Consider the following 17,398-nt stretch of genomic DNA (forward strand, 5'->3'; position numbering starts at 1 on the left):
CAGAACACGGCGCTGCGGTCGGCAACGCCTATATTAGACAACATGTGTTAGAACGGTTACAGCTGCTACGATGGCAGGTTATCAGGATGGGACACAGCATCACCGAGGTTGCGACAAAGTGGGGATTTTCCCCACGAGTGTACCGTGAATATCTGGAATCCGGTAAACATCAAATCTCCAACATCGCAGCGGCCGGAAAAAGATGCTGCAGGAACGGGACCAACGACGACTGAAGAGAATAGTTCAACGTGACAGAAGTGCAGCCCTTCCACAACCAGCTGTAGATTTCAATGCTGGGCCATCTACAAGTGTCAGCGTGAGAACCATTCAACAAAACATTATCGATATGGGCTTTTGGAGCCGAAGACCCACTCGTGTACCCTTGACTGACTGCACGACACAGAGCTTTATGCCTCGCCTGGGCCCGTCATCACTGACATTGGACTGTTGATAACTGGAAACATGTTGCCTGGTTGGACGAGTCTCGTTTCAAATTGTATCGAGCTGATTGACGCGTACGGGTATGGAGGCAACCTCACGAATCCATGGACCCTGCGCAGGATGACGCTCGCAGTTTCCTCCTCTCCCACACGCGTGTTGCCTGTTCCTGGCCTAAACAAATTTCGACACCGCCTCGTCATTATTAGTTGCGTCCTGCAGCAGTGACAGCAGCAACGCCCATCACCTGAATATGTCGAACAGTTGCATCGATGAAATATTGTGCGATTTGCACAATATGATTCGTCGGCAAACCCGAGCGGTGTATTTGCAACAGGTCCGTCTGGAAAGCCTGAAAAGTGACTATACATATTCCACGTTATACAAGGTGTGTGGCAACGTGTGTCGGACACTTAGTGATTTATTATTGACAGCAAAATATTACAAAACGTTCATATGGACATGTCTCCAAAAGTCCATCGTCAGGAATGTATGAAAGGATTTATTATTCATGACAGAAAAACCATACATTTAGCAAACATGTCTCCAAAAGTCCATCGTCAGGAATGTATGAAAAGATTTATTATTCATGACAGAAAAACCATACATTTACCAAACACATTTACATTTACAAAAATTGTTCAAATGGACCACTTTCTGCTTCCATGCGTCCTCTGAACCTACGTTCCATACTTTGTCGTAAGTTGTGAAAAACCTCCCCTATATTGCATTTTGGTCAAATTCATTGTGGATGCACTTCCTCAGAAGATCGATATTGGGTACGGGAGTTGAACACAAGAAGCATTTTAAATATCCTCAAAGAAAAAAAAATCCACTGGATTCATATCTGGCTGCCAGGCTATGCAATGGTTGCCCTCGACCAATCCACCTGTTCAGGAACTGAATATCGAGATACTGACGAACTATCCTTGTGAATGGAGGTGCACCACATCGTGCACAAATCACATTCATTGGACGACGTGTTGAGATGGATCATCAAGTAAATCATACAATTAATGTCTGAGGAAAAGTAGATGCATATGTCTAGTGACACGTTGCGGAAAGATTTAGGGCCCATCGACATGATCATGAATGATTCCAACCCACTCATTGACGCTAACATCTGTTGATGTCTGTCTTGTCGCAGTTCATGAGGTATTTCGTAAATCCAGATGTGATTATTACTTTAACTGAACATCCCCTCAGTTAAAAGGCCAACCTCATCAGTAAATAAATTACATGCTAAGTGTTGTACAGAATGAAATAAGTTGTCGATGCAGTGGTGGGTCCTTAGCTTTACTCCTTGAGGAGGCCGAATTGATACTACGAGGCATAAAATACTAAAACACTTAATTACAGCCTGCCAGTGTGGCCGAGTGGTTCTAGGCGCTTCAGTCTGGAATCGCGCGACCGCTACGGTTGCAGGTTTGAATCCCGCCTCGGGCATGGATGTGTGTGATGTCCTTTGGTTAGTTAGGTTTAAGTAGTTCTAAGTTCTAGGGGACTGATGACCTCAGATTTTAAGTCCCATAGTGCTCAGAGCCATTTGAACCATTTTTTGAACTTAATTAAAACTAGATCAAGATGAGATGTTCAACACTGTAATAATCCATGTCCATCGGAATGCCATGGGAATTTATTACTGTCACTGAACAATAACGTATCACTTGATACAGAGAAAGATACTAGTCTCTTATCACACAGTACTGTTGACGATAAATATCTATGCAGTGTTCCGCGTAACACAAATGTCGCACTGCTGGCTCGGTTGAGAGACGATGCTGTCGTCTTCGACGATGATTGCTGACTGAGTTGAGCGGCACTGTTCTCAGACGTAAGCAAGCATGTTGATGCGGTGACGTAAGGAAACAATTGTGGGCGTGTCTAATCCGACTCCGCTCATGCGTCGCTGAGTCGGCGACTATGCTTACTTGTGGTTTCGTTGCGAGATACCATTCCTGCCTTGGCACCTTGTTCTTTCGATGACACCACTCTAAGAACTGGAGGAACACAGCACAGTGGTCTAAAGTGTATGACAAAGTTATTCTTGCCTGAAAGTCTGCCTCATTCAGTTCTTGCATCCGTTGAAGGCGATAGTAGAGGGCGATAGTTATTGATCTTTGTTCGTCATAACTTCTCAAAGGTTTGCCTTAGGACGTTCAAACTGCACGGTTGGCCGCGAGGCGTAATGGGAATTAGTACGCGACGAAGCCCACTTTCATTTGGACGGGTTCTTCAACAGGCAAAATTTGTTGCATTTGGGAAACTGAGAATCCATATTTGGCTATCGATAAGTTTCTTCATTCTCATCTGGTGATGGTAAGGTGACTATCGAACGGTACGTAAAGGTTTTGGAAGATGTTTCCATCCCCATTATCCAAAGTGACCCTGATTTCGCCAAAATATGGTTCATGCAAGATGGAGGTCGATCCCATAGAAGCAGGAAAGTGTTTGATGTCCTGGAGGAGCACTTTGGGGACCGCACATTCTGTTTCTGGGGTACCCAGAGGCCACTGTCATTGGCCTCGATTGGCCGCCATATTCCCCGGATCTGAACACACGCGACTTCTTTTGTGAGGCTGTGTTAAAGACAAGGAGTACAGCAATAGCCCCAAAACATTTATGAGCTGAAAACAGCCATTCAGGAGGTCATCGACAGCATCGATTTTCCGACGCTTCAGCAGATTACGCAGAAATTCGCTGTTCGTCCGCGCCACATCATCGCCAACGAAGGCAGGCGTATCGAAAACGTCATAACCTAAATCCGAATATGTGTAGTGACGTTTATATGTTGAATAAAGTGTGTGTACGCCGTAGTTTGTAACTAATTTACGTTTTTTTCGTATAGTTCAATAATTGTCACGCTATAAATACAGAGGATTTCATGCAGAATGTATCAGATGTTGATGGGAACAACGCCTCCCCTTCTTGCAATTTTGTTTTCACTAGCTGAAGACATTTCACCCACAGCACGAAGAACTCGCTCTTCAAGTTCAGGCGTCCGTACATCGCATCGGCCTCCACCATCTCCATCTCGTTTCTCACATGAGCCTGTCTCTTCCAAGCGTTGGTGTAGTCGTACAAATGTTCTTGCACAGGTGATGTGTTACGGTGGAAGCTATTCTAATACAGAATAAGCGACAAACACACAAAACAAAACAAATGTCATGTAAACAGTAATCAAGAAAGTGAGAAAAATACATATTTGAAGTAAATTTCATAAGCAGCAGTCACTACAGTGAAATCCTTTCATACCTCTCTAGCGAAGGAATTTCGGACACACGATCGTTCGAACTTTATATAAGGTTTTGACGTCAAGAATACATTCCTAAGGTTTCTGATGCCTGTGTTTATACACCCAGCTCATAGGTACCCGATTCACGGACTGTAGCGTAGGGTCACGTACGATGTACAGGAAATTGTAACTATAGCAACACGCACGGAAGTATTGCTAACGCATGTCGCCCGGTCTTTTCGTGCCTTTTTTCCTGCTCCGGCTGCGGCGGAAGCTCTGCTTTCACGTAACGGCGGGGCATCGTTATTCATTGTCACGAGCGCAGCATTTGTCTTGTGGAGTCGCACGCCGCTCTCATTCAGAAGTCGCGGAGTGCACGTCGCACGTCGCGTAACGCTTGCCACGGCAGACGTAACTGCTCGAAAACGTCGCGCGCCACCTGCGCTCAATTTGTCAGCGACTCCTGCAGCCACGTGAGAGCTTTCGCACGCTAGACAAATTGATTCATCTTCGTGAATATGTTATGCCCCGCGCCGGTTCGGCCCGCTGCCTTATTGATGTGGCCATTTGTCTCCGCAAACCGTAAAAATTGAGACGTCGCTGCGTCCCGACAAGAGAGATAGCCGATCTTGATGAGGGCTCCACCACTAATCATCGTTCAGCCGCTGTGAATACTGATAAAACTTCTCGTGACACTAATTTCCTCGTAATGATTATCATTTATTTATTTATTGGACACTTTCCTGTTGTTTCTTATACTGAGAGACGGAGAGTTTAACTAGACTCCCGTGAAATCGTCTAATTTCCTATCACCTTTCATAACCTGAGCATTTACGGTATGACAGAGGTGGCTTTGTCTTCAGTTGTCCTCCACTTTAAGCATTTTTGTCAGTTTCAAGGGCGTCCTGTAACACTTATGAACGTGAATCTAAACGAATGTTATATTATGACGATATTTATTACAAATATTCCTGGCTTTTCGATTCGGATATGCCTAATCAGTTCGTTACACACTGAAGCGCAAAAGAAAATGGTATATGCAAGCGTATTCAAATACGGAGATATGTGAACACGCAGAATACGGAGCTAAGGTCGGCAACGCCTATATAAGACAACAAGGGTCTGGCGCAGTTGTTGGACCGGTTACTGCTGCTACAATGGCACGTTATCAAGATTTAAGTGAGTTTGAACGTGGTGTTATAGTAGGTGCACGAGCGATGGGACACAGAATCTCCGAGGTAGCCATGAAGTGGGGATTTTCACATTCGACCAATTCACGAGTGTACCGTGAATATCAGGGATCCGGTAAAACATCAAATCTCTGACAACGTTGCGGCCGGAAAGAGATCCTGCAAGAACGGGACGAACGACAACTGAAGAGAATCGTTCAACGTGACAGAAGTGCAATTATTTAGGAAATTGCTGCAAATTTCAATGCTGGCCTATCGAAAAGTGTTAGCATACGAACCATTCAACGAAATATCATAGATGTGGGCTTTAGGAGGCGAAGGCCTACTCGTGTACCCTTGATGACTGCAAGACACAAAACTTTACGCCTCGCCTGGACCCGTCAACACCGACATTGAGCTGTTGATGACTGGAAACATTTTGCCTCGTAGGACGAGTCTCGTTTCAAATTGTATCGAGCGGATGGACGTGTACGGGCACGGAGACGACCTCATGAATTGACGGACACTGCAAATCAGCAGGAGATTGTTCAAGCTAGTGGAGGCTCTGTAATGGCGTGGGGTGTGTGCAGCTGGAGTGGTATGGGACCCCTGATACGTTTAGATACGACTCTGACAGGTGACACGTACTTAAGTATCGTGTCTGATCACCGCATCCATTCACTTCCATTGTGCATTCCGACGGACTTGGGCAATTCCAGCAGGACAATGCGACACCCCACACGTCCAGAATTGCTACAGAGTGACTTCAGGATCACACTTCTGAGTTGAAACATTTGCTCTGGCCACCAAACTCCCCAGACATGAACATTATTGAGCATATCTGGGATGCCTGGCAACGTGGTATTCAGTCGAGTCCATGACCGGTCCTGTTGCGGCACTTCCGCGTGCTCGCGCCGGCCCTACACGGTATCACGTAGTTGTACCCGCTCTGCAGCGGGTCTAACAAAGGAATTCTAAAACTGCACTTCAAATGCATTTAACAGTAGTGCATACCTTAAATGGTTCAAATGGCTCTGAGGACTATGGAACTGAACTTCTGAGGTCATCAGTCCCCTAGAACTTAGAACTACTTAAACCTAACTAACCTAAGGACATCACACACATCCATGCCCGAGGCATGATTCGAACCTGCGACCGCAGCGGTCGCGCAGTTCCAGTCTGTAGCGCCTAGAACCGCTCGGCCAGCATTCATTAAGCTCAGGCCCTCAGCTACCAATATTCGATTGAAAGATGTCACGATTACGCTTATGCTGTCTCTTATTTGAATAAAATTTACCTTTTTTTGTCACTATTAGCCAGTACATGTACATAATGATGATGATATACCTACATGCTGAAAGAGGCCACACACGCAGTCGTAGATAAAATACTATAAATAATATAAAGGGGAATTGTCAAATTCATCGTCGACCTTGTATAGCCTAAGCAATTAAAAGTATCTAAACAGTCCTGAGCAATATGGAACTGACAACGAGAGGAGGATCCACCAGTATAACAGGAGGTGCGGAGTATAGTGTTGTCACTAGAGAAGCTGTAACAGCAAAGCGAGTCGATCAAGAGAGCTCAGTGACTTCAAACGTGGGCTAGTCAGTGGATGTCACATGAGTAACAAAGCAGTCAGGGACATTTCCACTCTTGTAAAACCACCCAAGTTGACCTTTGGCGCTGTGATTGTGAAATGGCAATGGGAAGAAAGAACCTCAGTTAAACCACGACAGGCAAACCTCATGCACTGACGGACAGGGACCGTCGAGCATCGGATACTGGAAATAAGAAATCGCAGGAAATCTGCGGAATCAGTCGTGAGTTCCAAAGTCTACCAGAAGTCCAGCTAGCGCAATGACTGTGAGTACAGAGTTAAATACGACGGCCGAGCTGCTATTCATAAGCCGCACATTTTTGTAGTCAACGCTAAGCCACGCTCGCCATGGTGTAAAGAGCGATGTCACTGGACAGGGGATGACTGGGAATGAGTCATTTGGACAGATGAATCACATTATATCCAGCAGTAACCAAATAAAACTGGTTAGGTTTGGTGAATACCTGGAGAACATTACCTGGGATCATGTGTAGCCCCACTGCTGACAGACGGAGGAGGTGGTGTTACAGCATGGGGGTATTATTCGTGGTTGGGATGTGGTCCCCTTACTCCTCTTAAGACAACGCGAAGTGCGGAAGGATATGAACGCCTTTAACAGCATCGTATACTGCAAACTGTAGAGGAACCGTTCGGAGACGATGATTATCTGTACCAATAGGGCCGCCCTCTGTGGCCGAGCGGTTCTAGGCGCTTCAGTCCGGAACCGCGCTGCTGCTACGGTCGCAGGTTCGAATCCTGCCTCGGACATGGATGTGTGTGACGTCCTCAGTTTAGTTAGGTTTAAGTAGTTCTAAGTTCTAGGGGATTGATGACCTCAGATGTTAAGTCCCATGGTGCTTAGAGCCATTTGAACCATTTTTGTACCAATAGGACAATGGACCGGTCATAAAGCTGCATCTGTGAGGCAGTGGTTTGTGGACAAAAACATTCCTGAAATGGACGGGCCTGGCCGGTGTCCCGACCTGAACCCAATGGAACACTTTCGCTCTAGTCCCCAACGTCTAACATCACTTTATGCTCTTGAGGAGTAAAAGGCTGGCATTCCTCCACAGACACCTCACTGAAAGTGTCCCCAGTATGTTCAAGCCGTCGTAAAGGCGAAAGGTGGACACATCCCATATGATTGTCCACTAATAGGTGTCCGAATGCTTCGGATCAGATAGCGTGTCATACATCACAGACCAGTATCCGTACCAACAGACTTAAGGTCGCATTACGAAACTTGGTTTACATCTATTACCAAATGGGATGATATTTGATTCTTCATCAGCTGTATTTTCGACCAAGTGATCAGCCAGTACTAGAAAGGTCTCGTTTGTGTAGTTATATATCACTTGCCATGGCGCTTAGGACTGGTCAATTTCTTCACTTTGAGAAAACAGTATCTAAGAAACCAAAAAGAATATTTACATTAAATTCGCATGGATTGACGCTTGTGTTATACTCAGTCCAGTCACATTAACGCGACCACCTCTCAAAAGCCTGAATAACCACCTTTTGCAGAGCGGTCGGCTGCGAGACGAGAGGGAAGAGAGTCAATGAGGTTGTGGCAGTTGTTCACATTAATGTGAGTGGACAGTGTGTGACACAACCGTCAACCCATGCTAACTTATCGTAAATATTCTTTTTGTTTTCTTGGATATTGTTTGCTCAAAGCGAAGAAACCGACCAGTCCTAAGAGCCATGACAAATGATTCATAATGACACAAACGAGACCCTTCTAGTACTGGCTGATCAACAGGGATGTGGAGCCATTCAGAGTCTAGCGCGGTGGCCAGCTGCGATAGGTCGTCGGTTGAGGATCTATGGCGTGAACAGACCGATCGACGTAGTTGTACAAATTATCGATGGGGCTCAAATCCGGGGATTTTGATGGCCAGAAGAGTACGCCATACTCATCCTGGTACGCACGTACGATCCGAGCTGAATGACACGTTGCATTGCCTTGCTGGTATATGCCATGGTGCCCAGGAGAAACAAACTGCACTTGGGGATGGAAATGGTTCCCAAGGATAAATGCACACTTCTGGTGATCCACTGCGCCTTTCAGAAGGACGAGATCACCTAGGGAATGCATGAAAACATTCCTCAGAGCATAACGCTCCCTCCTGTGTCCTAGACCTTTCCGAAGATTGTTGCAGGGTGTTGGTTTTGAGTCCGATGGAGCATAAAACGTGATTCGTCTGAAAATATCACCTGTCACCACCAACTGGACCTTCAGTTGCGGTATTGGCGTGTAAATGCCAGTCTACGTCGCCGATGAACAAGAATCAGCATAGGTGCATAGCCCATTCACCTGCTGCGGAGGCCCATAGGCAGGAACATTCGCTAAACAGTCGTTGGGTAGACACTGCTGGTAGCCTCTTGGTTCATCTGAGCGATCAGTTGCCCAACAGTTGCACGCTCATCCGCCAGTTCACATTTCCGCAGACGTCTTTTAATTCTGTATGTATGGTCCGTGGTGTACCATTGTAACCTCGGCGCCGGTTTTGGATAGCGTCATTTCGTCATACACGATATACTTTAACCACGGCAGCATGCGAACAGTTTACAGAGTTAGCCGTTCCGAAAATAGACCGATCCCTGACCCGAAAGCCAGTGATCGTGACCTTTTAGACGCCAGGAAAATCGCTCCGTTTCCGCATCGCGACAACGACTGTACTGATTTCCAAGTCCCCTCCCCCCACGCTCATCCCCGCCCCTCCCCTCCCCCCCCCTAACACACCTCATATAACCTCCACTGCTAGTGCTGCTACCTGTCGTGTGTGAGTGGTTATTGCATATTGACCTCGAACACAGCAGTCGTTCACATTAATGTGACTGGAGATACGATATTTGGTACAGATATCTATATCACTGGGTCTTGTAGAGTAGATACGACATTTGGTATCTATATCAATCAGAAAGAAAACATCGATATCAACAACGTATCAAGTTACTGATTTCGTGCGTGTTTTTAAGCTCTTCTTGAGACTCTTTTACAGTACCAGGAGAAATGGATAAATTAGTGAATGTTTTCATAACAAATTTGGGTATAAAATTAGATAAAAACTTTGAAAGTGAAGTACAGATATAAGTTTTTTGCCATTCATTTAGAATTTGCCTCAGAATATGTTTTTGTAAGAACTGTATCGACTTTAACATCAATACTTGAACCACCTTTCCACAGTACCAGGTACATTCTTAATATTTTTTCACATGTTGCCGAAATATATTATTCATTACTAGTATGGCACAATTTTCGCCGTTGAAATTTTGGTCTTGCTTACTGTATATACTCTACAAGCATTTCAACTCTCATTAAACTAATATCAAAATATTATTATTTTCCTCGACACTATTCGATACTCCTGATTGCAGTATTCTGAAATTTCTTTCGTTAATTGGAAATTATCGAATACTTGACATCGATACGATTTCAAAACAAAGAGATCTGCACCTACTCATGTCAGGAATGTAGGGACATCCCCGGGCATAGAATCAAAAATGGCTTGGATGTGACAGGAGGAAGTCTCCCTCAAAGTATTCTTGATTCGAGTCCGTAAGGCGTCAGCAATTGTTGCAGTAGGAAGTCATTAGCGACCTGGTATATTCCAGATTTGTTCGATGGGAGGCTGAGCAAGAACTCGAACAATCTTCGTCGTATGTGACTGAGTATTTTCGTGCTGAACTTTATATTAAGTTCTATATAAACAGTCCTCTGATGGTGGAAGTGGAATCGGCAGTTATGGTCAAACCATCATATTCGGAGATTGTCAGTTGTGACATATCGCTGCTGCTAGATTTCTTACCGGTATGTTCGATCAACACAATAGTGTTACAGAATTGATTCGTGAACTCGGGAATCGTGGAAGGAAAAAGGAGTTCTTTCCCCTAAACACTATGGAGAAAGTTTACAGAACCGGCATTTGCGATAGACTGCAGAAGAATCCTGTTGTCACCAGCATACATCTCGCATGAGGATCGATAATCAAAAATCAAGGTTCGTACTGAAATGTATAAACAGTCGTTTCCCTTCCCTCCATTTGTTAGTGGAACAGGAAAGGGCATGACTAACAATACTAAAGGTACCCAAGGCCATGCACTGTGTGGTGGCTTGCGGAATGTGTATATGTATGTAGATAACAATGCTGTCTGGTAGAGTGCTATCAACACGGCAGCGGCAACACGCTTCCGGATATCACTGTAGTTAGGGTGAAGTGCATCGCGTTCGAAACAAGAACGTTTTTACACGCAGCACGTAAGCGGCGGCGTTTACGTGGAACTTGCAGTCTGAGACATTTTCGGACTTCTAGAACCTGGAAACAAACACATTTTTATCCGTGGAACTAATCCACCCTTCAACAACCCACAGATTTGACTCACGCAAAAAGCCAAACTAAAATAAATGCAAGTATCGAATGTATTCGAATTTTAAAGACGATCCCTTGTTATCAAAAACTACCGTGATTACAAAAAGCTAGGGTCATAAATTGTAAAAATGTGGAGTAAGTGTGAAAATAGTACATAATTTTCTATATACAGGGTTATTACAAATAATTGAAGCGATTTCACAGCTCTACAATAACTTTATTATTTGAGATATTTTCACAATGCTTTGCACACACATACAAAAACTCAAAAAGTTTTTTTAGGCATTCACAAATGTTCGATATGTGCCCCTTTAGTGATTCGGCAGACATCAAGCCGATAATCAAGTTCCTCCCACACTCGGCGCAGCATGTCCCCATCAATGAGTTCGAAAGCATCGTTGATGCGAGCTCGCAGTTCTGGCACGTTTCTTGGTAGAGGAGGTTTACACACTGAATCTTTCACATACAGAAAGAAATCGCATGGGGTTAAGTCGGGAGAGCGTGGAGGCCATGACATGAATTGCTGATCATGATCTCCACCACGACCGATCCATCGGTTTTCCAATCTCCTGTTTAATAAATGCCGAACATCATGATGGAAGTGCGGTGGAGCACCATCCTGTTGAAAGATGAAGTCGGCGCTGTAGTCTCCAGTTGTTGCATGAGCCAATTTTCCAGCATGTCCAGATACACGTGTCCTGTAATGTTTTTTTTCGCAGAAGAAAAAGGGGCCGTAAACTTTAAACCGTGAGATTGCACAAAACACGTTAACTTTTGGTGAATTGCGAATTTGCTGCACGAATGCGTGAGGATTCTCTACCGCCCAGATTCGCACATTGTGTCTGTTCACTTCACCATTAAGAAAAAATGTTGCTTCATCACTGAAAACAAGTTTCGCACTGAACGCATCCTCTTCCATGAGATGTTGCAACCGCGCCGAAAATTCAAAGCGTTTGACTTTGTCATCGGGTGTCAGGGCTTGTAGCAATTGTAAACGGTAAGGCTTCTGCTTTAGCCTTTTCCGTAAGATTTTCCAAACCGTCGGCTGTGGTACGTTTAGCTCCCTGCTAGCTTTAATCGTCGACTTCCGCGGGCTACGCGTGAAACTTGCCCGCACGCGTTCAACCGTTTCTTCGCTCACTGCAGGCCGACCCGTTGATTTCCCCTTACAGAGGCAACCAGAAGCTTTAAACTGCGCATACCATCGCCGAATGAAGTTAGCAGTTGGTGGATCTTTGTTGAACTTCGTCCTGAAGTGTCGTTGCACTGTTATGACTGAATGATGTGAGTGCATTTCCAGCACGACATATGCTTTCTCGGCTCCTGTCGCCATTTTGTCTCACTCCGCTCTCGAGCGCTCTGGCGGCAGAAGCCTGAAGTGCGGCTTCAGCCGAACAAAACTTTATGAGTTTTTCTACGTATCTGTAGTGTGTCGTGACCATATGTCAATGAATGGAACTACAATGAATTTATGACATCGCTTCAATCATTTGTAATAGCCCTGTACATGGAACGTGTGACCTACTTTCAAGTTGTGTTTCGAGTTTGTTGCACGACGGTGAATTCATTTTATATCTGGTTAAATATCCATGCATTAACTGACATCATGCACTCGCCACGTTGTTTGACACGCTAGCGCTTATGAATACCTAGGCATTGCGTTCCATGCTCTTGCCGATGGCGTAACAAACGAATTCAGTTCCAGACAAATGAATCGGAACTGAGGTGCGTTTGGTTTGTTGTGTTTCAGGTGCGACAAACGAACGGAAGCTAGCAGCCGTTGACCAGCGGCTGTCTGAAGTTGCAGGGGACACCTCACGCCTCACATCAAAGCACTCTTCCTTCTCCGCAAGCGCAGCCCGCTGGATTTCAGAACGATCCGCGAAAGTTTGAAAGAGCTGCCGTGTAAGCATGTTTGTGTACAAGAAAAATGTGATATAAGACTTTAGAAACAAACGAAAGGGTCTGTGAAATTCCCACTGTATGCTGTCATACGAAATGTGAAATACACGAGAGTGACTGTAATGAAAAGTGTAAAATTATGCCAAACCTTGCTTTATCCTTTTTGCCAAAACACTTAAAAACACAAGGTTCTGAGAGCAGAGTAAGAAGCAAAGAAATTTTTACAACGTGCCTCAAGTGATTCCGAAGATCTTGGACTTAACAGAATTAGCGCTGATCGCTGTTCACGTTTCTGATTCAGTTTGCAGTAATTTACAGAAACCACTTCTGTATTTTTGATCGAAGAAGTAAAACCTTTTTAACTGTAGCAGTTTTTAGTAAGCACTAGAAGCTGATAAATGAGCAACACTCTACTTGCTACTAGTGTCGGTCAATACGATCATCATCTGGCTACATAAAACGCCATTGGAGTGTATCTGTCATTATTACTTTTTGCGTCTACTAGAAACTTGAAGAATAGGATTCCATTACATATCACTCATACTGCTATCGTCATACTGGACAATCATAGCTGTCACCATATCAATATTCCCTACTTACTTTCGCCTACTTACGTCATTCCTACTGCATCGTACGCATGTTGATTAGTATTTAAAGCATTGCATTTATTGTCCATAACTGTTCTGTAAAAACTGTACCACGAGAATATCGTGAGGACAGGAGGTTAAATACAGCCAAGCGAGCAAGTAACTGACGTTTTTTTAGGTCTTTCTCTCCATTCCTGCGTATTTTAATTTAATTTAAATTTATTTTGTATAATACTAAGACATCTTTTAATGGAAGAAATATTTCTCTTGGTAGCAAGGAAATTATAAGACATCATTTAAGATAGCATTTTAGGCAACATAGGATGTAATGTGTGGAGATGTGGATTGCAGAATGATGTGTTAAGCCATGGAAGTGATTGTACTCAACGAGCCTACGTGCTGCGTATACCCAAATAAAGGTACAAAAAGACATTACTTAAACTCTGTATTTTATGACGAACCTCCCTCTTTAAGAAAGTTGAGAAGAGAGATATCAATAACTGCGGAACTGTTCCACTGCTAACATCAATTTCCAAAATTTTTGAGGTAGTGACGTATTCTTGAACAGTATCTCGCCTGAGCAACAATAATATCCTCAGCAAGTCACAGTTTGGATTTCAGAAGAGTTGCTCTAATGAGAATACCATTTACATGTTCACTCACTAAATTTTGCAAGCATTAAATAATAAAATAGCACCGGTTGGTGTTTTCTGCGACCAGTCTAAGGTATTTAGCTGCGCGAATCACAGTATTCTCAAAGATAAATCGAAGTTTTATGGGATTAATGGTATAGTCAACTAACGGATAATGTCATAACTAACCAAATAAAGCAAAGTTGTTCTTAATAATGCAACCAATGTAGTCCCGGCACATTATTTTGAGTGGGGAAAAATAAAGTATGGAGTTCCCCAAGGCTCAGTCCTAGATCCGCTACCGTTCCTCATACGTCTAAGCGATCTTCCGTCTAATATACAACAAGAAGAACAGTTCTTTTGCGGTGGTGTTAGCATTGTAATCAATACAAGCAGACATATAGAAACAGTAGAAATGGTAAACAATGTTGTTAAAACTATCATTGACTAGTTTTCTGCAAATCACAACATATTCAGTTCTGCACACCTAGGAATAATACCGGTTATAAGTGTAACACATGGTGAGAAATAATAAATAGTTTGGAAACTTCAAAATTCTTAGGTGTTCATGTTGATGAAAAGTTAAACTGAAAAAGCACATTTTGGAACTCCTAAACAAACATAGTTCAGCCACATTTGCAGTTAGAATCACTACAAATCATGGAGAGAGACAAATGAGCAAATTGACATACCTTCTTTCAAAAATGCCATATGGAATAAAGAAAAACTTACTTCACCAATTCTTTTGACATAATTTCCCTATTCAAACTGGTTTACAAATCAGAGGAAATAAACTTCGCACCATCTCGTCCAATATCATACCTAAACATGTACTGGGGCATTCAAACTAGCCTTCTAATTGACAATGGCTTCGTTTTTCCCCCCTTTACGTGTAATATCTAACAGCCATTTACTGCCCCTGCTGCATATGGTGAAACTCTGTAGTTTCAGATTGCTGTCATATCAGTTTCTCATATGTATCAATCACAGAAATTAATTTCAACGAAAGTAGTTCACATTAATTTTTTGCTATAGTCATTCACATTAAATTTTCTAATAAAATTGTTTTCTTACGTGAACCTGTTTTTTATTTGAAAGAAACACTTATGTCATTGGCTACTAGCTAATGTCATTGACCAGTATTAGGAAACGTCACACAAAGATTACATTTAATGCTTTCTTTTGTCATCACGTCGAGATCGAACTTGCACTGTGGGAAGTGCGATATGTAATTACATTCAGTACTTTCGCTGAATTGCGTAGTATCCTAAGCTCACACTTATGAATATCTATGTTTAGAACGAAAAAAAGTGTAGCCCACGTACGGGATAAGTTACCGTACCAGCGCTTAGTTAATTAGGTCAGTACATCCTGTGTCTTGAAATGAAAACGTATCTGGGACTGTCCTATATTTTACCATTCGGCGAGAATATGGGACGTCGTTACATGTTGTTCTTCCCACTCGCCTGTATGGATCGGAAATATGTAACGTAACTTTTATGTGATGTTGCTAACAAAGAAGGGATCGAATCTAGCTTAACGGCAATGAAATGAAGTGTATGTTTCATATAAAAATCAGTCTCTCTCAAGGAAAGGGTATTTTTTACTTATTTTTACAAACTATTACGACTTTCATTTTGGTAATAAAGAGTTGAAGCTGGCATGGTGTTAGCTAATCTTTCAATCTGAGGGCTAGTGAGTTTGTTAGCTGTTACTTACGGTGAAAGTCAGAAGCTGAGCACAGTATGCTGGCCGAAAAGTACTGTGTGTTTAAATATGTGTACCTGCGCCTACCGTATCTCAGGAATGAAACAGAATGGGAGGTGCACAAGAGAATCATCGGTGCCTCAGTTTTTGGCCATTCGCGAAGCATCTTGACACTCTTGCTGTGATAATTGTGCCAGGATTTGGTACTCTTTCGTTCTCTCCCGCCTGAAAGGCTGTGTGCATTTACGTTGTAGGCGGCCGCGTCCTGCTGCAGCCAATTGGCGCGGTCGTCGCCGGCAGAGGAGGAGCAGTTTAACATACAATAGCCGCGATTAAGCGCGATCGCCCTTCTCCGATACGCCGTGGCCGCTGCTTCACAATTTCGCTCTCCAGCCGCCCTACTGATTTCCTGCCCCGGCGCTGTTCTGTCCTAACGCTCACCTGGTCCTGCCCTGTCGAAAAGCGGTTTTCCGATTCCTTTTGTCAGCTCCATCCCTCAGTTACGTATCAGTTTAAAAGTAACACTCTTAAATCACAGTAAGGTGCTCATTTCTTTTGAACATTTTAGTTTGTATTTCAGAAATTACAACTATCAACTAAAGAAGACGAAATTTTAAGTGAATGTTTCACTACCGTCACCATCCTTTGTCATCTCATGGAACTGACAATGTAAAAGTAAACCTTATTTCACCTGTTAAATGACCTACCATATGAGCCCAGAATGTGGACTGAGATTAAAGCAAATTTAAAATCAAAATTGGTGATCACGAGAAAGACCAAGTGAAAGAATTGTGGAATTGATTCACAAATTGTGAAGATAAGCTACTTGTGACAAATGAAAATTTGAGGTGTACCGCGACAAGAACGGATTTCCCGTTTGTCATGAGTGGTCGCCTTAACCCCTTCGGCTGTCCGAGAACGCCCCTAGACCGGTCCAAACCTCCATATATCACGCAGTCGCAATGTAAATGGTCGCACATTCGTGAAACAAACCGTAGGAAGACTAATGTTATTTTTGTATCTACATTTAACCCCTGCCAGGTGTGATTACATCGTTAATGGCGACAGTGTTTGTGTTTACGCAGTAACTGTATTTCAAAAAATGGTTCAAATGGCTCTGAGCACTATGGGACTCAACTGCTGAGGTCATTAGTCCCCTAGAACTTAGAACTAGTTAAATCTAACCAACCTAAGGACATCACAAACATCCATGCCCGAGGCAGGATTCGAACCTGCCACTTCGGCCGGCTGTAACTGTATTTATTACGATAAAATGCCCTCAGACAAGCATCTTGTGTGAAGGACACTATACTGTAATAAATGCAGTTAGTGCATAAGCACGACGCTGTCGCTGTTAATGATATGAAGAAAGCAAAATAACACACGGCGGACAAATCAAAGAGGGCATAGAAAGCAAAGTGTCACAGAAAAGATGGCATTATTGGCCAAAAGAAGTCTACTAGATCGAACTTCGGCTTTCACTTGAAGAAAAAATTTCTGAGAATGTACTTTTGGAGCACAGCATTATTCGGAGTGAATAATGGAGTGTGGAAAACTAGAAAAGAAGATAATCGAAGCGTTTGAGGCGTGGTGCTATAGAAAGGTGCTGTAAATTAGTTGAACTGATAAGAGAATGTTTGAGCGGTTTCTCCGCAGAATCGGCGAGGAAAGGAATATGTAAAATCACTGACAAGAAGAAGGCACAGGATGATAGGAAATGTCTTAAGAAACCAAGTAATAACTTCTATGTTACTA

The 17,398-nt window shown here is 43.4% G+C and overlaps 1 long non-coding RNA gene across 1 annotated transcript in view; it reads left to right on the forward strand.

Moving 5' to 3' along the window:
* Nucleotides 1–12,840, forward strand: part of LOC124556677 — a 61,949-nt gene extending 49,109 nt beyond the window's left edge. Inside the window, exon 2 of the long non-coding RNA XR_006968657.1 lies at nucleotides 12,566–12,840. This is a non-coding gene — a long non-coding RNA (uncharacterized LOC124556677). The remainder of the gene's footprint in view (nucleotides 1–12,565) is intronic.
* The last annotated feature ends 4,558 nt before the right edge of the window (nucleotides 12,841–17,398 follow it).

The sequence above is a fragment of the Schistocerca americana genome, chromosome X (assembly GCF_021461395.2).
Source record: "Schistocerca americana isolate TAMUIC-IGC-003095 chromosome X, iqSchAmer2.1, whole genome shotgun sequence".
Lineage (NCBI taxonomy): Eukaryota > Metazoa > Arthropoda > Insecta > Orthoptera > Acrididae > Schistocerca > Schistocerca americana.